Raw genomic sequence first — 27,516 nt, forward strand, 5'->3', positions numbered from 1 at the left:
GGCTATTGCCACTCACTTGTGAACTGTGAGGGCTGCTCTCATCTTGGTATTCTTGCACTTCAGGGCAGGGGAAAGCAAGTCACAAAGTTCCATGAAAGTGACCTTACGCATGCGAAAGTTTTGCAGCCACTGGGAATCATCCCAGACCTGCAAAACTGTGTGGACCCACCAGTCTGTGCTTGTTTCCCAGAATCAGCATTCCACGGCAAGAGCCTGCCCCATTGCCACCAGGATGGCCAAATTGCTGGGGTCCGTGCTTTGAGAGAAGTCTGTGTCCATGTCCTCATCACTCTCGTCACCACGCTGCCGTTGCCTCCTCGCCTGCTTTTGCAGGTTCTGGTTCTGCATATACTGCATGATAATGCGCTAAGTGTTTACAATGCTCATAACTGCTGCAGTGATCTGAGTGGGCTCCATGCTTGCCTGTGTATGGTGTCTGCAGGAGAGCAGAGCTGCAGGGGAAGCGGTGGTTGGATGACCAATTTTGCGGACCTACTGCACCCTCTGCTGCCAGGACACAACAGTTGAGCAGGCTGCATTCTTGCCCATGGTATGGCGAGACAAGAGCAGCCAAGCAGAGTTGCAGCGGAAGTGGTGGATGACGACAGTGATATAGAGGACCTGCGAGGTGGATTCATAGCCCTTGATGATGATGGTTTGCAGCCCTATGCACCGTCTGCTGAAATCAGTATGGCATCCGCACGGAAAAAAGGTGCGAAACGATTGTCTGCCGTGGCTTTCACAGAGGGAGGGGTGACTGACGACATGTACCCAAAACCACCTGCGGTAATGTTTTTGCCCCATCAGGCATTGGGAGCTCAACCCAGAATTCCAATGGGCAGTGGAGACTGCAGGAACTGTGGGATAGCTGCTCACAGTGCAACGCTCTGAAAGTCGACGCTAGCCCCGGTACTGTGGACACACACTGCCAACTTAATGCACTTAGTGGGGACACACACAATCGACTGTATAAAATCACTTCCTAAAAATCGACTTCTATAAATTTGACCTAATTTCATAGTGTAGACATACCCTTAAATACACAAGCAGACAGTAGGATTATACAAGATTCTTTACTGGCAGAGTTGGTCAAATTATTCACTGGAAATCATTTTTGTTGTGGCTTTATCTGTCTCTTCTCTTTGTGAATCATTCATGTGCCAATATAATTTCTGCTATTGTATTAATTATAAGTATTTGACAATTAGATTGTATGAAAAATGTTCAAACTATGGGCTGTTTGCAAATGGTTCATGTGGACTACTCATGATGTGTCATGTGGCAGTTTTTGCACCCTTTTTAGGTGAAAGAATAAGCTAGAGACCAGGAAATAACAAAAATACACTTCTGGTATTAATTTTATTATGAATATCTCTTTGTGCTAAAACTGTTGAAACTGTTGGAATTCAGATATTTAACAAACATGTGGTGGTTGTCCACATGCTCATAAATGACCCCACAAAGAAAAACAGTGTTTATTTTTGACTTGTCTTCACAAAATTATTCATGAACCACTTTTAATGGGTTATCTAAAGGTCTGATACTTTATAATTGCTCCTGATTTAAAAAGTAAAATAAAATTTGTGTGACTTCATTTCATATGCACTGGCTTTGCAGTTATGCCACATGAAAGTACCAGAATCCATAGCCTTCTATGAGAAGTTGTTACCAGCTTTGCCCATTACTTTGGGGTACGCTCATTTATTAGGGTTACTCTTCTGGGGAGGGAGGGGGATTCTGTACTTCTATCATCGTACTGCTTGTGTCACTTGTGTTCTCATAAGGAGCTCTACTTCTCCCTGCTGCAAGTTCCCTCCCAATGGAGCTATCCTGCAGGATCTAGGTTCCCCAGGGCTGGGTTCTTCCAGCCCCAGAATCAGAGGAACACACATGTACACATTAAGAGAGCACATCTGAGAGGCCTGGGTTAATGAGCACTCCTAAGCTGACCCCTTATATGTCTCTGGACTCAGTAGGCTGGGTCGAGCAGCATTTCCAAGCTGTCACCCTCCTATGCCATGGGCACCATTCTGGAATAGAGCACGCCTGAGCAGGCTGGGTCAAGCAGCACTTTCAAGCTGCCACCCTCATATGGCCCTGGACTCAGCAGACTGGGTCGAACAGCACTTCCAGGCTTCCACCTTCATATGTCCCAGGTTCAGCATGTCTCTATCCCCACTTTCAAGTTATAATTGTTCTGGTAGTAACCCATTTGATCAGCAAACCCCACCGGATTTTTGGACACTGCAGGGATCTTTTAGCTTAGGTATGAGGAGAGTTGCTGCAGAGCGAATGAGGAAACCAAAAAGCACTCGGGAGGGGGGGACAGAGAGAGAAGCAACCAGCTTAATCATGAAAGTTATTTATTGACAGGTAATATCTATAGGGGAGTCAAACAAGCAAAACAGTTATAATATTAAATCTAACTTCAACTTGATTATAAAAGTCAGGTTTACAAAACTATAATTGATCATGCAAGTCAGGGTCAGAAGGCTATACCTAGAGAGAGAGAGAGAGTCTCTCTTTCTCTCTCTCTCTCTCTCTCTCTCTCTCTCTCTCTCACACACACACACACACACACACACACACACACCAGTACTTTGGAAAGTGGAGGGAGTGGTGCGCTCCAGTGGGATAGCATGGGTTCATCATCATGTTCAGTTTCCACAGGGAATGTTTACAGCCACTGCCATGCTGTGTCTCCTCCCTCCATTCATGTTGTCTTGTAGAGTGTGAGGCTACATTAACAACAGTGTGTTGACCCTTGAGGGCCCAGCCGAGTGCTAGTTCATCATTTAGCAGTAAAGCATTCCCTGGGAAATATCCCATCCCCTGGCTCCACCACCTCAACCAAGCTTCACAATCCTCATTGCTGTGTACAGCATTAAATTGTTTGTTTAAAACTTATACTGTGTATGTATGTATATTGTGACAGGGCAAGGCCAGATGGCTATAGAAAAGTAGTGGGAGACAGAGATATTAGCCCCAGGCTAAACAAATCCCTGTTACTAGGGTAAGCAAATGGCAGTTGCTCCCGGTAAATTAAGACACTTGGAGCCAATTAAGATCCTTACAGAAAGCAGTGAAGACAGCTAGGTTGACTGGGACACCTGAAGCCAATCAGGGGCTGGCTGAAATTAGTTAAAAGTCTCCCAGTTAGTCAGGTCGGGGTGCATGTCAGGAGCTGTAGGAGGAAGCCACGCTGCTGGAGAAACTGAGCAGTGCAAACCCTATCAGGCACAGGGAAGGAGGCCCTGAGGTAAGGGTGAAGTAGATATTGAGGAAGTGGGGGCTGTTGTGGGGAAGTGGCCCAGGGAATTGTACTCGTCCTGTTTCCAAAAAGTCAGCTACCAAGAGCTGCTACTATTAGGGTCCCTGGGCTGGAGCCTAAAATAGAGGGCGGGCCCGGGCTCCCCCCACCTTTCCTTGATTAATTCACTGAGACTCTGAGACCACAGACTGTGTGATGGAGGGTTGCTTCTCCTCACCTCCCTTGCTGGCTTATGATGAAAATGGCTCAGTAGGCTGTGACCTTTGCCTCTAGAGAGAGAAGGGCTACGTGGCAGGTCAGAGTGAGCCTCTGAGGCTAGCATAATCCACCAGGAAGCGTGGGACCCACTGAGACAAGGTAGGAGCTTTGTCACAATATACATGTATATAGTCTTTTGTCGGGAGAAAAAAATTTCCCTGGAACCTAAACCCTCCCCCTATTTACATTCATTTTTATGGGGAAATTGGATTCACTTAACATCGTTTCACTTAAAGTAACATTTTCCAGGAACATAACAACAACGTTAAGCGAGAGTTACTGTATCTCTAGGTATTTTCAGAAGATGCTATTCATGGAAATAAGATGCACATTTTTAACAGTGAGGGTAATTAGCCATTGGAACAATTTACCAAGGGTCATGGTAAATTTTTCATCACTTTCATCGCTTGTTAATTTTAAATCAAGATTGGCTTTTTTTAGTTCAAAAAGAATTATGTGGGGTGAGTTCCCTGGCTTGTGTTATGCAGGAGATCAGAATAGTTTATCCCTTCTGGCCTTGGAGTCTATGAACTGTATAAATCTGTGATCTCCCCTTTTAAATATTATGGAACAAGTCAGTTTCCAAAATACCTTACAAGAATTCTATCCAGCCAACAGGCCAAGGAATACAAGATCTAGTGAGACATTATGATCACTCACTAGCCAGTGCCATCAACAATCTGGCACCATTGTATCCCATCGTATGTTGGATGATTATGGTTCTCCAAGCTCCAACAGATGTGGAAATAAGGAGATTTGGAATGTCTGTGATGAACAAACAAAGAGATGCAGTAGATACAAGCAAATAAATGTTTTACAAGCCTTTACCTCAGATATGGGAGAGACTAAGAGATTCTATTTCTCCTCTGAAATAGCAGCTGCTAATCCACACTCTGCTGAACCTTTCCACACCATGAATGGCTTTGTAAAATCACACCTTCACTTAGGGCTTGCGTACACACAGTTTTTATACCACTATATTGGTTTAGATACCACTATAGTTAAAGCAGTACAACCTTCTAGCATGGATGGAGTTATACCAGTACAAAGGTATTTACAACACTATAGCTTGCTCAGCTAAATCTACATTTCTAAACTGATGTATTTCATAGAATCATAGGACTGTAAGGGACCTCGAGAGGTCATCTGGTCCAGTACGCTGCACTTGTGGGAAGAATAAGTAGTCTATAGACCATTCCTGACAGGTGTTTGTCTAACTTGCTCTTAAAAATCTCCAATGATGGGATTCCACAACACCCCTAGGCAATTTATTCCAGTGCTTAACCACACTGACAGTTAGGAAGTTTTTCTAATGTCCTAATGTCCAACCTAAACCTTCTTTGCTGCAATTTAAGCCCATTGCTTCTTGTCCTATCCTCAGAGGTTAAGCAGAACAATTCTTCTATCTCCTTCTTGTAACAAACTTTTATGTACTTGAAAACTATTATCATATCCCCTCTGTCTTATCTTTTCCAGACTAAACAAACCCAATTTTTTCAATCTTCCCTCACAGGTCATGTTTTCTAGACCTCTAATCATTTTTGTTGCTCTTCTCTGGACTTTCTCCAATTTGTCCACATCTTTCCTGAAATGTGGCACCTAGAACTGGACACAATACTCCAGATGACACCTAATCAGCGTGGAATAGAATAGAAGAATTATATCTCATGTCTTGCGTACAACACTCCTGCTAATACATCCCAGAATGATGTGCGCTTTTTTTCCAACAGTGTTACACTGTTGACTCAGATTTAGTTTGTGGTCCACTATGACCCCCCAGATCCCTTTCCACAGTACTCCGTCCTAGGCAGTCATTTCCCATTTTGTATGTGTGCAACTGATTGTTCCTTCCTAAGTGCAGTATTTTGCATGTGTCCGTATTGAATTTCATCCTATTTTCTTCAGACCATTTCTCCAGTCTGTCCAGATCATTTTGAATTTTAATCCTATCCTCCAAAGCACTTGCAACCCCTCACAGCTAGGTATTGTCCGCCAACTTTATAAGTGTACTCTCTATGCCATTAACTAAATAATTGATGAAGATATTGAACAGAACCGGACACAGAACTGATCCCTGTGAGACCCCACTTGTTATATCCTTCCAGCATGACTGCACTGATAACTACTCCCTGGAAATGGTTTTCCAATCAGTTTTACACCCACCTTATAGTAGCTCCATCTAGGTTGCATTTCCCTAGTTTGTTTATGAGAAGGTCATGCGAGGCAGAATCAAAAGCTTTACTAAAGTCAAAATATACCACGTCTACCAGTTCCCCCATCAACAAGGCTTGTTACCCTGTCAAAGAAAGCTATCAGGTTGGTTTGACATAATTTGTTCTTGACAAATCCATGCTGTCATTACTTATCAGGTTATCATGTTCTAGATGCTTGCACATTGATTGCTTAATTATTTGCTCCATTATCTTTCTGGGTACAGAAGTTAAGATGACTGGTCTGTAATTCCCTGGGTTGTCCTAATTTCCCTTTTTATAGATTGGCACTATATTTGCCCTTTTCCAGTCTTCTAGAATCTCTCCTGTCTTCCATGACTTTTAAAAGATAATTGCTAATGCCTCAGTCCACTCCCTGTGCATTTCATCAGACCATGATGAATTGAAGACATCCAATTCGCTCTACGTAATTTTATCGCGTGCTTTCCCTATTTTAGCATCTGATCCTACTTCATTTTCACTGGCAGTCACTATGTTTGCTGAAAACCAAAACAAAGAAGTCATTTAGTACCTCTGCCATTTTCACATTTTCTGTTATAATTCCCTCCCCCTGCCCATTGAGTAACGGGCCTATCCAGTCCTTGGTCTTCCTCTTTCTTCAAATGTATTTGTAGAGTACTTTCTTGTTACCCTTTATATCTCTAGCTAGTTTGATTTTGTTTTGTCTCTTGGCCTTTCTAATTTTGTCCCTACATACTTGTACTGTTTGTTTACATTCATCCTTTGTAATCTGACCTAGTTTCCACATTTTTAGGACTCTTTTTTGATTTTTAGATAATTGAAGATCTCCTGGTTAAGCCAGGGTGGTCTCTTGCCGTACTTCCTATCTTTCCAATGCAGTGGAATAGTTTGCTTTGCCAACTGTCAATTGTTTCCCCGCTTAAACTTGCTTCCCATAGGATTTTACCTACCAACTCCCTGAGTTTGCTATACTCTGCCTTTTTCAAATCAGTTGTCTTTATGTTGCTGTTCTCCCTCCTACCATTCCTTAAAATCATGAACTCTTATCATTTCATGATCACTTTCACCCAAGCTGCCTTCCACTTTCAAAGTCTCAACCAGTTCCTCCCTATTTCTCAAAATCAAATCTAGAACAGCCTCTCCCCTGGTAGCTTTCACCACCTTCTGAAATTAAATTTGTCTCCAATACATTCAAAGAACTTGTTGGAGAATCTGTGCCCTGCAGTGTTATTTTCACAACAGATGTTGGAGTAGTTGAAGTCCTCCAACACAACCAAGTCCTGTGTTTCAGATGATTTTGTTAGTTGTTTAAAAAAAAAACTCATCCACCTCTTCTTCCTGGTTAGGTAGTCTGTAGTAGACCCCTACCATAACACCACCCTTGTTTTTTACCCCTTTTATCCTAACCCAGAGACTTTCAACAAGTATATCTCCAATTTCCATCTCAACCTCAGTCCAAGTGTATACATTTAATATATAAGGCAACACCTTCTCCCTTTTTCCCCTGCCTTTCCTTCCTGAGCAAGCTGTACCCTTTTATACCAATATTCCATTCATGTGTATTATCCCAACAAGTCTCTGATGCCAACTATGTCATAGTTGTGTTTATTTACTAGCATTTTGAGTTTTTCTGCTTATTCCCCATACTTCTCGCATTAGAATACAGACATCTAAGATACTGATTTGATTCCTCCCCCAGTTCTGTCTTGTCTCTCTCTTATCCGTGCTATAACAGCCCATGCTCCCCCCAGATTCTGACCCTTCTCCCAGGTTTCCATGTTTTTGACTTACCTGTGGGATTTTGTCACCTTAGCATTCCTTCTTCCTGGAACAGCATCCCATGGTCAAAGAAGTTGACACCATCCTCGCAGCCAAGCATTCAACTCCAGGATGCATCCGTCTCTGCCCAGTCCCCTACCCTTGACTGAAAGATTGAAGAGAACACCAACTGCATCCTAACTCCTTCACCCGTACTCCAAGATCCTTGTAGTCACTTCTGATCTGCTGAGGGTCATAGAATCATAGAATATCAGGGTTAGAAGGGACCTCAGGAGGTCATCTAGTCCAACCCCCTGCTCAAAGCATAGAATCATAGAATCATAGAACCATAGAATATCAGGGTTGGAAGAGACCTTAGGAGGTCATCTAGTCCAGCCCCCTGCTCAAATCAGGCCAATCCCCAACTAAATCATCCCAACCAGGGCTTTGTCAAGCCTGACCTTAAAAATATCTAAGGAAGGAGATTCCACCACCTCCCTAGGTAACGCATTCCAGTGCTTCACCACCCTCCTAGTGAAAGAGTTTTTCCTAATATGCAACCTACACCTCCCCGATTGCAACTTGAGACCATTACTCCTTCTTCTGTCATCTGCCATCACTGAGAACAGCCGAGCTCCATCCTCTTTGGAACCCCTATTCAGGTAGTTGAAAGCTGCTATCAAATCCCCCCTCACTCTTCTTTTCTGAGACTAAATAAACCAAGCTACCTCAGCCTCTCCTCATAAGTCATGTGTCTGAGCCCCCTAATAATTTTTGTTGCCCTCTGCTGGACTCTCTCCAATTTCTCCACATCCTTTCTGTAGTGGCAGGCACAAAACTGGACACAGTACTCCAGATGTGGTCACACCAGTGCCCAATAGAGGGGAATAATCACTTCCTCTGATCTGCTTGCAATGTTCCTAAGCTAATACAGCCCAATATGCTGTTAGCCTTCTTGGCAACAAGAGCACACTGTTGATTCATATCCAGCTTCTCATCCACTGCAATTCCCAGGTCCTTTTCTTCAGAACTGCTGCTTAGCCACTAAGTCCCCAGCCTGTAGCGGGGCATGGGATTCTTCTGTCCTAAGTGCAGGACTCTGCACTTGTCCTTGTTGAACCTCATCAGATTTCTTTTGGCCCAATCCTCCTATTTGTCTAGGTCACTCTGGACCTTATCCTTAAGCTCCATCGTATCTACTTCTCCCTCCAACTTAGTGACATCCACAGACTTGCTGAGGGTGCAATCCATCCCATCATCCAGATCATGAATGAAGATGTTGAACAAAACCGGCCCCATGACAGACCCCTGGGACACTCCGCTTGATACCGGCTGCCAACGAGACATTGAGACATTGATCGCTACCCATTGAGCTCGACAAACTAGCCAGCTTTCTATCCACCTTATAGTCCTTTCATCCAATCCATATTTCTTTAATTTGCTGGCAAGAATACTGTGGGAGACCGTATCAAAAGCTTTGCTAAAGTCAAGGTGTATCATGTCCACCGCTTTCCCCATATCCACAGAGCCAGTTATCTCATCATAGAAGGCAATCAGGTTGGTCAGACATGACTTGCCCTTGGTGAATCCATGTTGACTGTTCCTCTCCTCCAAGTGCTTTAAAATGGATTCCTTGAGAACCTGCCCCATGATTTTTCCAGGGACTGAGATGAGGCTGGGTTCCCCAGGTTTTCCTTCTTCTCTTTTTTAAAATGGGCACTATATTTGCCTTTTTCCAATCGTCCGAGACCTCCACTGATCACCACGAGTTTTCAAAGATAAAGGCCAATGGCTCTGCAATCACATCAGCCAACTCCCTCAGCACCCTCGGATGCATTAGATCTGGACCCATGGACTTGTGCATGTCCAGCTTTTCTAAATAGTCCTTAACCTGTTCTTTCACCACTGAGGGCTGCTCACCTCTTCCCCATACTGTGCTGCCCAGTGGAGCAGTCTCAGAGCTGACCTTTTCTGTGAAGACAGAGGCAAAAAAAGCATTGATTACTTCAGTTTTTTCCACATCATCTGTCACTAGGTTGCCTCCCCCATTCAGTAATGGTCCCACACTTACCCTGACATTCTTCTTGTTGCTATCATACCTGTAGAAACCCTTCTTGTTACTCTTCACATCCCTTGCTAGCTGCAACTCCCGTTGTGCGTTGGTCTTCCTGATTACACCTCTGCATGCTTGAGCAATATTTTTATACTCCTCCCCAGTCATCTGACCAAGTTTCCACTTCTTGTAAGCTTCCATTTTGTGTTTAAGCTCACCGAAGATTTCTCTTTTAAGCCAAGCTGGTCGTCTGCCATATTTGCTATTCTTTCTGCTCATTGGGATAGTTTGTTCCTGTGCCCTCAATAAGGCTTTTTTAAAATACAGCCAGCTCTCCTATACTCCTTTCCCCCTCATATTAGCCTCCCAGGGGATCCTGCCCATCAGTTCCCTGAGGGAGTCAAAGTCTGCTTTTCTGAAGTCTGGGGTCCATATTCTGCTGCTCTCCTTTCTTCCTTTTGTCAGGATCCTGAACTCAACCATCTCGTGGTCACTGCTGCCCAGGTTGCCACCCACTTAAACTTCCCCTACCAATTCTTCTCTGTTTGTGAGAAGCCGGTCAAGAGGAACACAGCCCCTAGTTGGTTCCTCCAGCACTTGCACCAAGAAGTTGTCCCCAACGCCCTCCAAAAACTTCCTGGATTGTCTGTGCACTGCTGTATTGCTGTCCCAGCAGATGTCATGGTGATTGAAGACCCCCATGAGAACCAGGGCCTGTGATTATAAGAGGCAGTGTGTTGTTGTGTTGCTCCTGTTGGAAGGTGATTATAATTTGGGAAGTCAAAGCCTCCTTCCTGGCCTCCCTGCTTCTCCAGGGATTTGGTGGGGTCTCTACCTGGGATTTGGTGGGGCCAACCTTCCAGAATTCCCTTCCATCTGCTTCTGGACACACCACCCTTCCATGTCTGCTGTGCCATACTTTACTAAGGAGTGGAAGGAAAATGACAAGTGGGAGATCCAAGTCTGACAAAAAATCCTTCCACCCTCCCTGAATCCTGGTCTGGGTAAAGGTTCTGAATATGACTTCATCAGGAACTCTGCAAAAATCATTGTTTGCTCTCCCAGCATATCATGCCTCTCATGCTTTCCCAGCTGCCTGAGTGAAATGACACTCAACTCCATGTGATTTTTTTGTCTGTATGTAATGCAATAAGTTCTGAACACTATATCAAGCCAATTCCAACATTTCAGGGAACCCTCTAGTAATCAAAGGGAGAAATCCTATTAATTTTGGTGAAAGTAAAAAAAAAAAAACCCTGGAAAAAGCCATTTGTGTGTGTAAGCAAGGTCTGAATGAATTCTTCCCTGACATCTAGTGATGAGCTGGGGAGGAAAGACTTCAGGGCCAAACTGTGTTTATATGAACACACTTACTCTGCCTAAGTGTATCCAGCAGACAGAGCTGGGTTGCCCAAGTGATCAGTTTTGGTTTACAAATCACTTTACTACTGAATTCAGGGTAATGAAATGATGTTATCCTTATTGTATGAGTAAAGGGCAGCAAGACTATACTTAGCATGTTCTGAATGAGGGGGTCACCCTCAACTGCACTGAACTCACTATGGCGGGGGTTTGGATGCCCAGTCCCAATGGAGAGGATAGAGGGTGAGGATAGGTGTTCTTCCTTGGGGTGTGGGCTCTCCCTAAGAGTTATAGGCACCTTTTAATCTCCCCTCCCACTGTTTAAAGACAGAGCTGACTAGGCTCAATTGAGAGTCTTTTGTTTTGCTGAGTGATCACTAGAGCTGAAATCACTGATAATCAGGTCTAAGCGGTAAACCCAGAGACCCACTGCCAGAGAGCATTTCTGTGCAAGAGACTGCCCAGCTGGCACTAGCAGTAAGATTCCCCCACTAGCTACTGAAATCAATGAGAGATGATTATTCTCCTGAACACTTCCAAGCTCTTGTTAACTCTCTTTGGTGCTTTTGAAAATGTTACGCATGACTGTTAGTGTTCCCTTCCTCCTCACCTCTACCAGTCGTTCCAGTGTCAACTGATGGCCCAGTTTTTTTTAGACTTTCTCTTCACTTAAAACGTGTACTGGCATAGCTATGTTGGTCAGGGGTGTGAAAAAACACACTCTGGCTGATATAGCTATGCTGAAAAAATCCCCAGTGTAGACTCACCTATGCTAATGTCATTCAGGGAGTTGGTGCTCCTACATTTGCTGAAAGACTCCTGCTATTGGTGTGTGCTGCATCTACACTAAGGGGCTATGCTGGCATAATCCCTGTAGGGTAGACATTGTCTTACTCTCAATGGTCCAGCTGCTGTTCCAAATAAAGATTAGTGATTCAGTGTCTAGTTCAGGCAACTGTGAGATTTGATATCATTAGGAATGTTGGGGAAAGTTTGAAACTGGAGAATCCCAGCTTCTGAGGTCATTATGGTATTCTTTTGCTTCTCCTAGCAGCACATTATGGACCAGTAAGCAGTCTCAGAAGGGTTAAAAACCTTATTAACCCCTGCTTGGAACGAGATAACGTTTTGAGGCAGATTGGTGAGACAACAGATCCCTGACCAGTGTGAGTGGGTACAGGCTAAATGCACATTCAGATGCCTGAGGGTCCTGACTGCATATGGTTATTGCAATAAAATAGTGACAACTTAGTATACTGAGCTGTTGAAAACATTTGAACAGCTCTGCAGCTTCAAAGTGAATTATAAAGTACTGAATTTTCATCACATAAACTTCAGTTCCCTTTACTTTTAAGCCACCAATCATGTTCTATGGATGCTGTGTAACACAAAGAAGGAAATATAATAAGGAATGTGTAATAAAGTTACTGAATCTCAAAGGAGATAAGCCCCAGGACCAGATGAAAGCAGCCTAAGAAACTAAAGGAAATGAGAAAAGAACTAGCAATTGGTTGAGGGGCTGATTACTTATTGTTCTTCATAAGGCAAGGGAAATGCTTGTATCTGGGAAATAACAAATCAGAAAAGAAACACCAGAAGGCAGGTGGTACAGAGAATGAAAGGAGGCCTTTCACTTCTGCAAGGTCTAAGCACAAATCCTGATTAAAAAGAGCACCCCGCGGTTTGGCACAATTTGACATGATCTTCAGTTTCTGCTAAAAAGAGAGCCATGTTTAGAAAGCAGAGAAGCTGCAGGTAAGAACTGCAGAGCTTTGTGTGTGGTAGCTTGCAGAGTACTCATATTTTGACTGACTGTAGTTAGTGGTACCAAGCTCCCATGTTCCAAAAGACAGTACTTTTTTTTTTTTTAAGAAATAAAGACACAGGGTGAAATCCTGATCTCACTGAAGTCAGTAGTAACACTGCCATTGACATCAGGGGGTATATCTACACCATGATAAAAGACCAATGGCCTGCACGCAGCTGGCCTGGGTCAGCTGAATAGGAATCAGGTTGTGAGGTAATAAAATTGCAGTGTAGATGTTTGGGCTCAGGCTGGAGCCTGGCCTCTGAAACCCTCTCCACTTGTGGGGTCTCAGAGCTTGGGCTACACCCCAAGCTCAAATATCTTCACTGCAATTGTATAGCCCCACAACCCAAGCCTCTCAAACCCAAGTCTGCTGACTCAATCTCTGAGACTCAGTGCCGTGGGATTTTTATCACTATGTAGACGTACTCAGTGGGGCCAGAATATCATGCACAGAGCCCAAAGAAGAAGTGGAGTTACTTCAGCACCTGAGGTTCAGAGTAAATTATTGTAAATTTTTGTTAAGTATTGCATACTACTTACAGAAAACAGCTTTCATCCAGAAAACTAAACCTATACTACTAAAAAGCTAATTGTCTTTAAGACTATTGAGGGCTATTTGTGGGGTAGTGTGAGGTAAAGGAACCCAGTGCTGTTCAGATGGGCACTTTTTGCCTTATTATAATTTGAAATTTTAATACTGTCTTAAAAATACTTGACTGGTCAAAACATGACAGAGATGAAAGAACTATGATAACATGTAGAGGTAAATTTGTGTCGTTGATAGCCTGTCATAAAGCATTCTGCAACAGCTGCTGTGAGTTTGATTTCAAAGCTGTCTTTAACAGCATGTTCCAATTATATCCCTGTTGAAAGTCTTAGATTTTTGGTAGCGTGGCAAGTTTTTTTTTTTAATGAGCAAAACAATCTGTGCCAGTTTATTGATTTAGTGTATTTATGTTTCAATTTATAAAATGTGTTCTGTCCACTGCATGTCCAAGTGCATGTACCAACTACATTAAAGCAGTACACAAGTTTGCCTCTTGAAAATCAGAGACGGAAAGGACAATTCCTTTATACAACAAATTCCTCTTCTACTCATTCCACTCCCATTACCCCTTATGAAAGCACTTTAGAAAAGACATACTCTATGCCCTAAGGGCACAGAAAATCTACATTAAGAAATCTTATTTTGTTAGAATGTGTTAATTAATGTGATGTTAAGCACAACTTAGCACTTTATGTAGCTAAGAACAGGTCGTGTTGAACATCATGTCATCTGGACATGTCCTTGTCTACACTGTTTTACATCAGGGTTCTAACATGATGTAATTTCCCAGAGAAGAAAAGGTGAACACACTCAGGCTTTGTCTTCACTGCCATAAAAGGTGTTTTTTACACTGAAATAACTAATATGTGTTAGCTATTCTCCTGTAAAATACTAGTGGAGACAAGGAACTGTAGATTTAAGCAATATCAACACTATATTCCCTCCGAACCACCCTATCCCCCACCCCAAATACCCTTACTTACTTATCTTGTAGTAAAATTTCAGTGCATTGTCTTCACTAGGATTTTATAGCAGGACAGTTAATGTGTATTGATGTTTAAAAAACCCACCTTTTCTGGCATGAAGGCATAGCCTCAGGCTCTTTCAGAATAGCAAATTCCAGAGTAACACAATTTCCCACTGACAATATCCTGCCATGCTATTCCCCAAACATTTTTATCTGGAACTGTTAGCTCAAGTGCCTCAGCTACAGCGAGTGGTGTTGTGGCTCATGGGAGGAAGATCAGTGCATAAATCCAAAGGCATAGTTTGCTGTGAAAAGGTTCAGATCAAAAAGAAAAATAATAATACTGTAAATGTCTAGCCAGACGCAATTGGAAGAAGACACTGTTAACACTGGTGGATAACTAGGATTTCAGAAAAACCTGGGAATTCAAGTGCAAATGTCTTGTGCCAAGGCTGGATAAACTCCCTCAATCCCAACGGCAGAAAACTCCACATTATGCTATCCAGATCCTACCTCATTGAGCATCTGGGTAAACGTAAAGTAACCATAAATCAAATCTGATGATACAAAACAATTGTGGAAACTGAAGAATGTATAGCTCTGGATGAGGAAACTAAAACTGCAGAGAAATTTTCAAAATAAACATTCATGAGATTAAAATGGGGAAGCGGGGGGAAATAGCACCAAGGGAGAAACAAAAATCAAAAAGTGCCAGATTTTGATTAATGGTTATAATCAGTAGAATACAGCTGATCTGGATAACTCAGCAATGGGAATCAGTGTTAGGAATCAGTGTTAATGTCATTATTTTTCATTTAGCTTTGCTTTTTTTGTTAATTTTATAGTCAGGTAGGATATTAATAACATTAGATAGCTATACCAATATTTTAACTGACTGAGTTAGATTGCACAGATATGTGAACGTTGAGCAGTATATTCCCTCATCAAATGGAAGCATTCTACTGTGTGTCTGAATTTCCATAGTTTGAAACTCCAAGGAGCTAGGAGCTACATGTAACTGTTTCTGTCATGTTTCAGAGTAACAGCCGTGTTAGTCTGTATTCGCAAAAAGAAAAGGAGTACTTGTGGCACCTTAGCGACTAACCAATTTATTTGAGCATAAGCTTTTGTGAGCTACAGCTCACTTCATCCGATGAAGTGAGCTGTAGCTCACGAAAGCTTAATGTCAAATAAATTGGTTAGTCTCTAAGGTGCCACAAGTACTCCTTTTCTGTTTCTGTCATAACACTCAAGAACTGAGTTAGTTAAATTTAGGTGATAAACAGAGCACGTTAGGTGTAATATTCTGATAATCTTGCCCTTGCAATAGTCCATCAATATGTTAAAGAGTGAACCACCACACATCTTTTACTGCAATGTTGCTATTACAATATTGGCTTTTTATCACTGGGATTGTATAAAAGAATCACTTTGTAAATGAGCACAAAGATGTGCAGAATAAAGCAATCATGTTCTGAAAGCTGCATGGAACCTATGGAAATCAGGAATTCTAAACGATTACAAATTATTTCAAGTCAACAAGTTAACTTTAAGTCCATATTTAAAGTTTTTTAAAAAAGAGAAAATCACAGATGTCTTAAACACTCACAATTTAGCAAAGCATAATTTCATAATAAGGAAGGATGCACATAAAATATCTTTTGTTTTATTCCCAGAGGACAACACTGAGTCAAGATAAACTATAGAATGCCATTAGCACTGTGTAAGATACACCAGATTTATAGATAATGCAGTCAAGCATGGGATGGCTTCCATCTGATAATGAAACAAAACTGAGACAATCAGGAAAGGATAAGAATTATACTGTGTGGCCTGATCCTGCAAGATGCTGAGCATATTAATCTCCAATTAAAGATCCAGGGAGTTCAGTGCAGTTGTTGCTCAGCCACCCAGAACGTCCAAGGGGATAACTACATTCTATTTGAAACAAGGGAACATCTGTGGTCTAAGTTACCCATACTATGCAAGTCATGAATGTTTGCTAAAATATGCAAACTAATGTGTGGAGAAAGAAGACTCCAATTCACTAATTCATCCTGCAAAGGGCGGGATCCCCTGGGAGGGTAATATGAGGGGGAAAGGTATACAGGAGAGCTGGCTGTATTTTAAAAAAGCCTTATTGAGGGCACAGGAACAAACCATCCCGATGTGCAGAAAGAATAGCAAATATGGCAGACGACCAGCTTGGCTTAACAGAGAAATCTTCTGTGAGTTTAAACACAAAAAGGAAGCTTACAAGAAGTGGAAATTTGTACAGATGACTAGGGAGGAGTATAAAAATATTGCTCAAGCATGCAGAGGTGTAATCAGGAAGGCCAACGCACAACTGGAGTTGCAGCTAGCAAGGGATGTGAAGAGTAACAAGAAGGGTTTCTACAGATATGTTAGCAACAAGAAGAAGGTCAGGGTAAGTGTGGGACCATTACTGAATGGGGGAGGCAACCTAGTGACAGATGATGTGGAAAAAAGCTGAAGTACTCAATGCTTTTTTTGTCTCTGTCTTCACAGAAAAGGTCAGCTCTGAGACTGCTCCACTGGGCAGCATAGTATGGGGAAGAGGTGAGCAGCCCTCAGTGGTGAAAGAACAGGTTAAGGACTATTTAGAAAAGCTGGACATGCACAAGTCCATGGGTCCAGATCTAATGCATCCGAGGGTGCTGAGGAAGTTGGCTGATGTGATTGCAGAGCCATTGGCCATTATCTTTGAAAACTCATGGTGATCAGGGGAGGTCTCGGACGATTGGAAAAAGGCAAATATAGTGCCCATTTTAAAAAAGAGAAGAAGGAAAATCTGGGGAACCCAGCCTCATCTCAGTCCCTGGAAAAATCATGGGGCAGGTTCTCGAGGAATCCATTTTAAAGCACTTGGAGGAGAGGAACAGTCAACATGGATTCACCAAGGGCAAGTCATGCCTGACCAACCTGATTGCCTTCTATGATGAGACAACTGGCTCTGTGGATATGGGGAAAGTGGTGGACATGATACACCTTGACTTTAGCAAAGCTTTTGATACGGTCTCCCACAGTATTCTTGCCAGCAAATTAAAGAAAATGGATTGGATGAAAGGACTATAAGGTGGATAGAAAGCTGGCTAGTTTGTCGAGCTCAATGGGTAGTGATCAACGGCTTGATGTCTTGTTGGCAGCCAGTATCAAGTGGAGTGCCCCAGGGGCCAGTTTTGTTCAACATCTTCATTCATGATCTGGAGGATGGCGTGGATTGCACCCTCAGCAAGTTTGTGGATGACACTAAGCTGGGGGGAGAGGTAGTTACGCTGAAAGGTAGGGATAGGGTTCAGCGTGACCTAGACAAATAGGAGGATTGGGCTAAAAGAAATCTGATGAGGTTCAACAAAGACAAGTGCAGAGTCTTGCACTTAGGATGGAAGAATCCCATGCACTGCTATAGGCTGGGAGAGAGTCCATTGGAGGGCAACGAAAATGATTAGGAGGCTGGGGCACAAGACTTATGAGGAGAGGCTGAGGGAACTGGGCTTATTAAGTCTCAGAAGACAGGAGTGAGGGGGGATTTGATAGCAGCCTTCAACTACCTGAATAGGGATTCCAAAAAGGATGGAGCTAGGCTGTTCTCAGTGGTGACAGATGACAGAAGAAGGAGTAATGGTCTCAAGTTGCAGTGGGGGAAGTTTAGGTTGGAAATTAGGAAAAACTCTTTCACTAGGAGGGTGGTGAAACACTGGAATGGGTTACCTACGGAAGTAGTGGAATTTCCATCCTTATAGGTTTTTAAGGCTAGGCTTGACAAACCCCTGACTGGGATGATTTAGTTGGGGTTCATCCTGCTTTGAGCAGGGGGTTGGACTAGATAACCTCCTGAGGTCTCTTCCAACAGTAATCTTCTATGATTCTATGATTCTGTTATTATTATGGATTATATCAAAAAACTGCTAATATAGCCTTAAATTGATACCATTGAGAATAGCACTTTTTATATGAGGTGTCATTTCTGCGTGTACTTTGAATGACACCTGCTTCACAAGCAGGTGAGCACCCTTGTACCATAAGAAATATATTATCTTTGAATAAATTCAGGCAGTATTGTTTTGCTGAGTTAGTATTTTTGTTTTTGGGAGTGGTGGTGGATGAATTTATACGTTTGCTATTTTAAGAGGAGGACACACTTGATGGGATTGTTATAGAAAGACCATCTTCTTCAAGAAAAATAAATCTCCTTGCTCATGAGTAGGGGACCGCACCATTCTGACTGCTGTACAAAACAACAAAAGAGGAAAACCAGAGTGCTTCAAACTTTGGGGATGCTGTTCAATTGGTGAAGTAGAATGCATTTTCCATTAATTGTGTCTGCTGATTCTCTGACAAGTTCCATTCCTAGCAAACATCATAAAGAAAGGAAGTTGAAACAGAATCTAGGCAAGTGGACTGCTGGGGTACAGAGACAAAGCAGCAAACCTAAAACATGAGAAGAGTTCATGCAGGATAGCAAGAAGGAAAAATCTAATTGCACATGCTGTTTTCATTTCCCATCCCACATGCCCTTTTATATCACAATTTTTGCTGGTTGAATAATAGTAATTTTGAAAAATATTACTAAGTACTTTCACAAATAAAAGCCACTGAATTTAGTTCACTATGCTTGGGAGAGTCAAATTATTTTCATTTATGAACATTAGAACAAAGAGTGTTACTTTTCAAAATGTAACACCTGAAAGTTCCATGAATTTTAGCATGAATAATCATTCATCAAAAAAAACCCCAGTGTATTAGTAATTATTGTTATCCTTCTTATTAAAATATTAGTCAGGATTGTGATAGTTTTGTGAAGTCCATGATAAGTATTATATTGATAAATTAATAATCATAGAACTGGAAGGGACCTTGCAAGGTCATATAGTCCAGTCCCCTGCACTTGTGGCAGGACTAATTCTCTAGACCGTTCCTGAGAAGTGTTTGTCTAACTTGCTCTAAATATCTCCAGTGATGGAGATTCTACAACCTCCCTAGGCAATTTATTCCAAGGCTTAACCACTCTAACAGTTAGGAAGTTTTTCCTAATGTCCAACCTAAACCTCCCTTGCTGAAATTTAAGCTCATTTCTTCTTGTCGTATCCTCAGGGGTTAAGAAAAACAATTTTTCTTACTCCTCCTTGTAACAACCTTTTACATACTCAAAAACTGTTATGTCCCCTGTTAGTCTTCTCTTTTCCAGACTAAACAAACCCAATTTTTTCAATCTTCCCTCATAGTTCATGTTTTCTAGACCTCTAATAATTTTTGTTGCTCTTCTCTGGACTTTCTTCAATTTGTCCACATCCTTCCTGAAATGTGGCGCCCAGAACTGGACACAATACTGCAGTGGAGGCCTAATAGCGCAGAAGAATTACTTCTCATATCTTGCTTACAACACTCCTACTAATACATCCCAGAATGATGTTCCCTTTTTTTCCAACAGTGTTACACTGTTGACTCAGATTTAGCTTGTGGTCCACTATGACCCCCAGGTCCCTTTCCGCAGTACTCCATCCTAGTCAGACATTTCCCATTTTGTATGTGTGCAACTGATTGTTCCTTCTTAAGTGGAGTATTTTACATGTGTCCTTATTGAATTTCATCCTATTTACTTCAGACCATTTCTCCAGTCTGTCCAGATCATTTTGAATTTTAATCCTATCCTCCAAAGCACTCGCAACTCCTCCCAGCTTGGTATCGTCCGCAAACTTTATCTAAATCATTGATGAAGATATTGAACAGAAATGGACCCAGAAATGATCCCTGTGGGACCCCACTCAATATGCCCTTCCAGCTTGACTGTGAACCACTCATAACTAGTCTTTGGGAATGGTTTTCCAACCAGTTATGCACCCAGCTAGTTTGTTTATGAGAAGGTCATGTGAGACAGAATCAAAAGCTTTACTAAAGTCTAGATATACCATGTCTACTGCTTCACTCCATCCAGAGGGCTTGTTACCCTGTCAAAGAAAGGGTTGGTTCGACATGATTTATTCTTGACAAATCCATGCTGACTGTTACTTATCACCTTATTATGTTCTAGATGTTTGCAAAGTGATTGCTTAATTATTTGCTTCATTATGTTTCTGGGTACAGAAGTTAAGCTGACTGGTCTGTAAATCCCTGGGTTGTCCTTATTTCCCTTTTTATGGATTGGCACTATATTTGCCCTTTTCCAGTATTCTGGAATCTCTCCCGTCTTCCATGACTTCTCAAAGATAATCTCTAATAGCTCAGATATCTCTTCAGTCAGCTCCTTGAGTATTCAGGCCCCGGTGACTTGAAGACATCTAATTTGTCAAGTAATTTTTAACTTGTTCTTTCCCTATTTTACCCTCTTGTGATCCTACCTCATTTTCACTGGCATTCACTATGTTAGACATTCAATCACTACCAACCTTCTTGGTGAAAACCGAAACAAGGAAGTCATTAAGCACCTCTGCCATTTCCACAGTTTCTGTTATTATTTTTCCCCCTCATTGAGTAATGGGCTCACCCTGTCCTTGGTCTTCCTCTTGCTTCTAATGTATTTGTGGAATGTTTTCTTGTTACTTTTTATGCGTCTGGTTCGTTTGATCTCATTTTGTGCCTTGGCCTTTCTAATTTTGTCCTTACATACTTCTGTTATTTGTTTATATTCATCCTTTGTAATTTGTAATTCTAGTTTCCACCTTTTGTAGGACTCTTTTTTGATTTTTAGGTCATTGAAGATCTCCTGGTTAAACCAGAGTGGTCTCCTGCCATACTTCCTATCTTTCCTACACAGTGGGATAGTTTCCTCTTGTTCCCTTAATAATGCCTGATTCTGTAAGCCTCATTCACTTCTTCTTCCTGGTTAGGTGGTCTGTAGTAAACCCTTACTATGACATCACCCTTGTTTTTTACCCCTTTTATCCTTACCCAGAAACTTTCAACAAGTCTGTCTCCTATTTCCATCTCAACCTCAGTCTAAGTGTATACATTTTTAATATATAAGGCAACACCTTCTGTCTTTTTTCCCCTGCCTGTCCTTCCTGAGCAAGCTGTATCCTTCTGTACCAATATTCCAGTCATGTGTATTATCCCACCAGTCTCTGTGATGCCAACTATGTCATAGTTGTGTTTATTTACTAGCATTTTGAGTTTTTCTGCTTATTCCTCATACTTCTCGCATTAGTATACAGACGTCTAAGGTACTGATTTGATTCCCCGACCCCAGTTCTGTCTTGTCTCTCACTTATCGCTGCTATAACAGCTCATGCTCCTCCCCTCCCAAATCATGACCCTTCTCCCAGGTCTCTTTTTTTTTTATTTACCTGTGGGATTTGGTCACCTTAGCAGTCCCTCTTCCTGGAACAGCATCCTGTGGTCAAGGAAGCTGAAGGCCTCCTGGTGACACCATCCTTGCAGCCAGACATGCACCTCCAGGATGCATCTGTCTCTGCCCAGTCCCCTACCCTTGACCGGAAGGGTCGAAGAGAACACCAACTGCACTCCTAACTCCTTCACCCTTACTCCCAGAGCCTTCACCCTTACTCCCACTTCTGATCTGCTGAAAGTCATGCTTTGCAGTATCATTAGTGCCCACATGGATGAGTAGTGTGGGGCTGTAGTCAAAGGGCTGGATGATACACGACAATCCCTCCGTGCCATCTCAGATATGGGCCTCTGGCAGGCAGCATACCTCTCAGGATGCCTTGTCATGGTAACAGATGGGTGCCTCTGTCCCCCTCAGAAGAGAGTCACCAACCACCACTACCCTACATTTCCTCCTGGTTCCACTTGGTTACCATAATAATAAAGGTTTCAGAGTAGCAGCCATGTTAGTTTGTATTCGCAAAAAGAAAAGGAGTACTTGTGGCACCTTAGAGACTAACAAATTTATTTGAGCATAAGCTTTCGTGAGCTACAGCTCACTTCATCGGATGCATTCAGTGGAAAATGAATAATAATAATAATAATAATAATAATAATAAAAAGGCTCTAAATATTTTTTGTTTGTTTTAATCATCTAACTATGGAACCCCAAAAGTAAACGTTTCTTTTCAATTTCCCCTAAATTTTCTTCTCTAGAATGACTTCATAGAGCAGCATAAAGTACAAATCTGTATTGTTTTGACCTGGAAGTGCTGACCTTTGTTAAATAAAGTGGCATTGTTTTCTGCCTGGGGACTGGATCATCTAATTGCAGAAAGATGATTGTGACACAGCTGGTGCACGGGTTTGTTCCCAAGGTAACTCTTCCATAAAAAGTGATTCAGAATCAATCACTTGGTTTATAGAAACAGAGGTCTTGTCTACACTGGCAAGTTTTGTCACCAAAAACTGCCTTTTGGCAACAAAACAGCGATAGTGTACATACTACAATGGGACTTTTGTTGTGAAAAACGCCCAGTTTTGGAGACAAAAAACTTCCACCCCTACAGAGACTTTTGTTTTTTCCCCTCCCTTTATTATCAACAAACAGCCAGTGTAGACAGCGAGCTTTTTTTTTTATTGGCCTCCAGAAAGTGTCCCACAGTTCCCATGCTGCCGCTCTGGTCAGTGGTTTGAACTCTGCTGCCCTGCAGCCAACCACCCCTCCCCCATGCAATCCCCGGGAAATTTAAATCTAATTTCCTGCTTATTGGCTTCCCATGTGAACTTCCTAGGTGGCTTCCCAGGTAAGCATGGCTGGCTATTGCACCAAACGTGCTCCCGCTTGGACCACCACTGAGCTGTTGGATCTGATCAGTGTATGGGGAGAGGCGTCTGTTCAGTCGCAGCTGTGACTGAACCGTAGGAAGCAGGACACATGGGCAAATTTCTCAAGGCTTGTGCGAAAAGGGCTATGATCAGGACACGCAACAGTGCAGAGTGAAGATAAAGGAGCTGAGGCAGGCATACCATAAGGCACGGGAGGCGAACCTTTGTTCCAGTGGTGCACCTAAGACCTGCCACTTCTATAAGGAGCTGAATGCTATCTTCGGTGGTGACCCCACCTCCATCGCCGATAGCCCCATGGATACTTCGGAGGCAGCAGAAAGAGGGGGTAACCCAGATGCTGAAATTATGGATGAAGAAGTGGAGCTAGAAGAGGATGTGGAGCTCCCAGTGGGTTCGCCCAGTGGGGCAGGCAGCCAGGAACTTTTCTCCACTCCAGAAGTGCTCTATGGGGAGCAGGAGGCAGATGAGACACCGGATAAGTTGCTGTGGCTTGTGTAGGGAATCAAAAAGTGGGTAGTGCTTTATGTGAGCAGGATATGGCCCTGTGTTGCTAATCTGCGTGGCCAAGCAGGGTGTTGATGGACATCGAGATCTGCAGGGAATCCTCCAGAGAGAAGCTCTGGAAATTTTCCAAGAGGTACTTGTTAATCCTCTGCTGAAGATTCCAAGGGATTTCAGCCTTGTTAGTTTCCCCCATTGTAGGAAACTGTACCATGCCATTTAGCAATCACCAGAGCTGGGATCAAAGCGGCACATAGCTGAACTGCATATAGACCGGGGTGAAAGCCGCAAGCATGCAGTAGTTGTGCCCTGGTTTCCCTGCTCACCCACAGCAATGAGATGTCAGCAAGTAGATTGGCCCCCTGTGAAAAAATGTGTGATCATTTTAGAATGAGTTCACTGCAAAGCTGCCTTGCAAGCTGTGACCATTTTGTCCGTTCGCACAACCGCCTTCCCCGCACTCCCGAAACTCACCATGATTGGGGTGCTCGCGGAGCTGTGTGCCTGCCTAGAGTCAGTGAGAAAGTGATTACTACTTAGCAAAAGGCACTTGTTACTGAAATGTTTCAATCCTTGTCTGGAATGTAACAATGCCTCTTCTATGAAATGTCCACAGCAACTGAGACTTTGAAGAACATACCACGCTCCCTGCGGACCGGCTTCGGCAGATAAGGAAGAACCCAAGATGCGGCAAAGAAGACATGTTCCAAGAGGTGCTGCAGTGCAATGAGAAACAGACTAGGGAACGCAACAATTGCTGGGAAGCCAATTCATCATTTGCTAGGCAAGCGACAGAGCAGATGTTAAAAGTGATGGAGGATCAGACAGAGATGCTCAAGTCTTTGATACAGCTGCAGACTGAGCAGATCCGGGGTTGACCTCCCCTGCAGCACATGCACATGTACAATTCTTTGCCAACCCCACCCCTCTCTGTGCCCACACATTCCTTTTCACTTCACAGCACTCCTGTGTTTCCCCATCACTCCACCCCTCTCACAGCTTGAACAATGATAGCTGGAGCTACACACAATTGTGAGGTTTTACCCGTTTAAACAATAAATAAAGGCTAAACAATGAATAAAGGCTAAAGATAATTAATGGTACAGCATTTTTATTCTGTGTTCTACAAAAGTGTATAGCAATCAATTCAATCTTGGGAACAGGCTTCTAAAGCATTTTGTTACATGGCGCTTGGGCCCCAAAATTGTACATGGATGCAACAGGGAAGCAACTCCAAAGCAGACGTGCTAGGGCCCCCCATTGTCAAAGTGGTTCCTCAAAGCCTTTCTGATGTTAATAGCAGCCCTCTGGGCTTCTCTGACAGCCCTAGCATCTGGGTGTTCAAACTGTGCAGCCAAGCGCTCTGCCTCAGTGCTCCACACCTGAGCAAACATTTCACCCTTAGATTCACACAGATTATGCAAAGTGCAGCACGCGGCTATGACCACAGGAATATTATCTTCTGTAAGGTCTAGCCTGCCTTTGAGACACCTCCAGCAACCTTTCAAATGGCCAAAGACCACATTCAACTACCATACGGCAGCTGCTCAGCCTTTTGTTAAAATGCTCCTTGCAGCTGTTCAGGTGCCCGGTGTAAGGTTTCATGAGCCAGGGCTTTAAGGGGTAAGGCGGGTCTCCTAGGATTACTGTGGTCATTTCCACATCCCCCACTGTGATCTTGTGGTCTGGAAAGAAAGTCCCCACCTGCAGCTTTCTGTACAGGCCACTGTTCCTAAAGATGCATGAGTCATATACCTTTCATGTACCATTGATGTCCGTGAAACAACCCCGGTGATCCACAAGCGCCTGAAACACCATGGAGAACTATTTCTTCCTATTGATGTATTCAGAGGCAAGTTGGTCTTGCACTAAAATTGGAATATGTGTGCCAACAATCGCCCCTCCACAGTTAGGGAAACCCATCTCTGCAAAGCCATCCATTATTTCATGCACATTTCCCAGAGTCACGGTCCTCTGCAGCAAGATACTATTTATTGCCCTGCACACTTGGAGTAATACAGCCCCAACAGCGGACTTCCCCACTCCAAATTGATTAGCAACTGACCAGTAGCAGTCTGGATTCACCAGCTTCTACACAGCAATTGCAACACACTTCTCTACTGAAAGGGCAGCTCTCATTCTGGTGTCCTTGTGCCACAGGTCAGGGGCAAGCTCAGCACATAGCTCTATGAAGGTTGCTTTACACATCCTAAATTTCTGTACCCACTGGTCGTCATCCCACACAATGCGACCCCACCAATCAGTGCCTGTTTCCCTAGCCCAAAAGCGATGGTCTACCTTATGCAGCTGCTCTGTGAATGCCAAAAGCACTGATAAGTTGCTGCTGTCCATATCACACTCGAGTGCCTGCCATTCATCCTCTGTCAGTAACTTTGCAAGTAACTCTGCTGCTGTGTGCGATGTTCTCATAGCATTTAACAGCGCATAGGAGAGAAGTGCGGAATCCATCCTCTCTCACTGCAGATGCTGGCACGCACTACAAAGACTGATGGTTGGAAAAATAGCACGAAAGAAAAGCCAGAATGGCACTAAAGGAAGTCTGAAACCATTGGAGGCCTGGGACACAAAGCGGTTCATGACGGGACATTTTGCATGTCCCAGGATGCGCCACACTCCGTTTCTGCATTCCCACAACACCTAGTGACAGATGATGCAATGCTCACGATGTCAACAATGGTGCTCCAAACGTGGACATGATCTGTCGACAGAGGGAGCAAATGTAGACTCACTTTGGCGACTTTGATTTTGTTGATTTTTTCGTGTCGACATTAGTTTCAGCGACAAAACTTCTCAGTGTAGACAAGCCCAGAGTAGGTGCTATGTGCTCCATTAGGGGAAAATATTAATTTTGACATGGGAGGGTAATGTTTTAATTGAAATCCCCCACCCCACCCTTAATAATAGAGAATAAAGTCCTTTGTCAGTCTCTGTTACAGCTGAAAGGAACATGACTATTTCAGCTTGAAAGGTATTCAGGGATTTCTGTTGTGGTTTACTTGAGCTAACCCTCCTCCCCCCACTCCCCAGATTTCTACTTGAGTTTTGGGTTCATATGAACCCAGAAAAGTTGATATGAAAATTGGCTGAAACCTTTTAGTTTTTTCCAGTTTTGATATAAAACCATATGTGGACTAACACTGATAGCTAATAACATACATTACACTTACACCAAAGAGCACCTCTCACCCAAAGAGCTAAAATTGTTCAAGAAAAACAACTATCTTTAAATTTAAGAAAAAAATTGTTTTTTTAAGAAATTAGGACCTGATTCAATTCCCATTGAAGTCTGTGGGACTCTTTCTGTTTACATCACTGGGAGTTGGATTGGGTATTTAGTTATTGCAATAGGTATGTAAAAGTTCCCAAGCAAATCAGTCAGACTTTTTAAAAAACACAGAGTGGATTTTCCCATCAGTTAATGAAACTGAAAAAAACAGAAACCACCATGTCATGTCTGTAAGGAGACCTCCCCCAAGTGCTGAGTTATAAAATGACATTCCATAACGTTATTTTCTTTTATGCTGAATTTCAGTGGATCTGAGTCTTGTCCCAATCGGATGTTGCTTTGACCAAGGCTTAATATGCTTATTGTTTCTTCCTGTGGGACACATTTTAGGAAATGCCTCATCCACTACTGTAAAGCTTTTAGCCAGTCCAATCAGCAGATTTAGACTACTCTCATTTATGCTTATAGATTTAATTAAATTTATTTCCTTACACAGCAGCATAGACTAATTACACCAGCACTGCCTAAATTTCTAATAAAAGAATAGTGGGGGGTGGGGGGAGGAAAAGAGCTCCAAGACTAAATTAATTGGTGCTTGGGTCAACTGTAACTAAAAGTAAATGATTTTCATTAAGAAAAAATTATAGCACAGAGGGGATCTCTATTCCAATGTTTTCCTTTTATTGCTGCAGAACATCAGCAAACCAGCATACATCGAACCAATGTATTGCATTAAAATACAATATGCATATGTAACCCACACACTTTCTGGGTGTGGTGTTCTGTCCCATCTAGTAGCACCGAGACCACTTAGAGAGAGATATAAAATGAGTTTGCTCTACAGCCTTAGCTAACA

The sequence above is a fragment of the Natator depressus genome, chromosome 2, assembly GCF_965152275.1.
Source record: "Natator depressus isolate rNatDep1 chromosome 2, rNatDep2.hap1, whole genome shotgun sequence".
Lineage (NCBI taxonomy): Eukaryota > Metazoa > Chordata > Testudines > Cheloniidae > Natator > Natator depressus.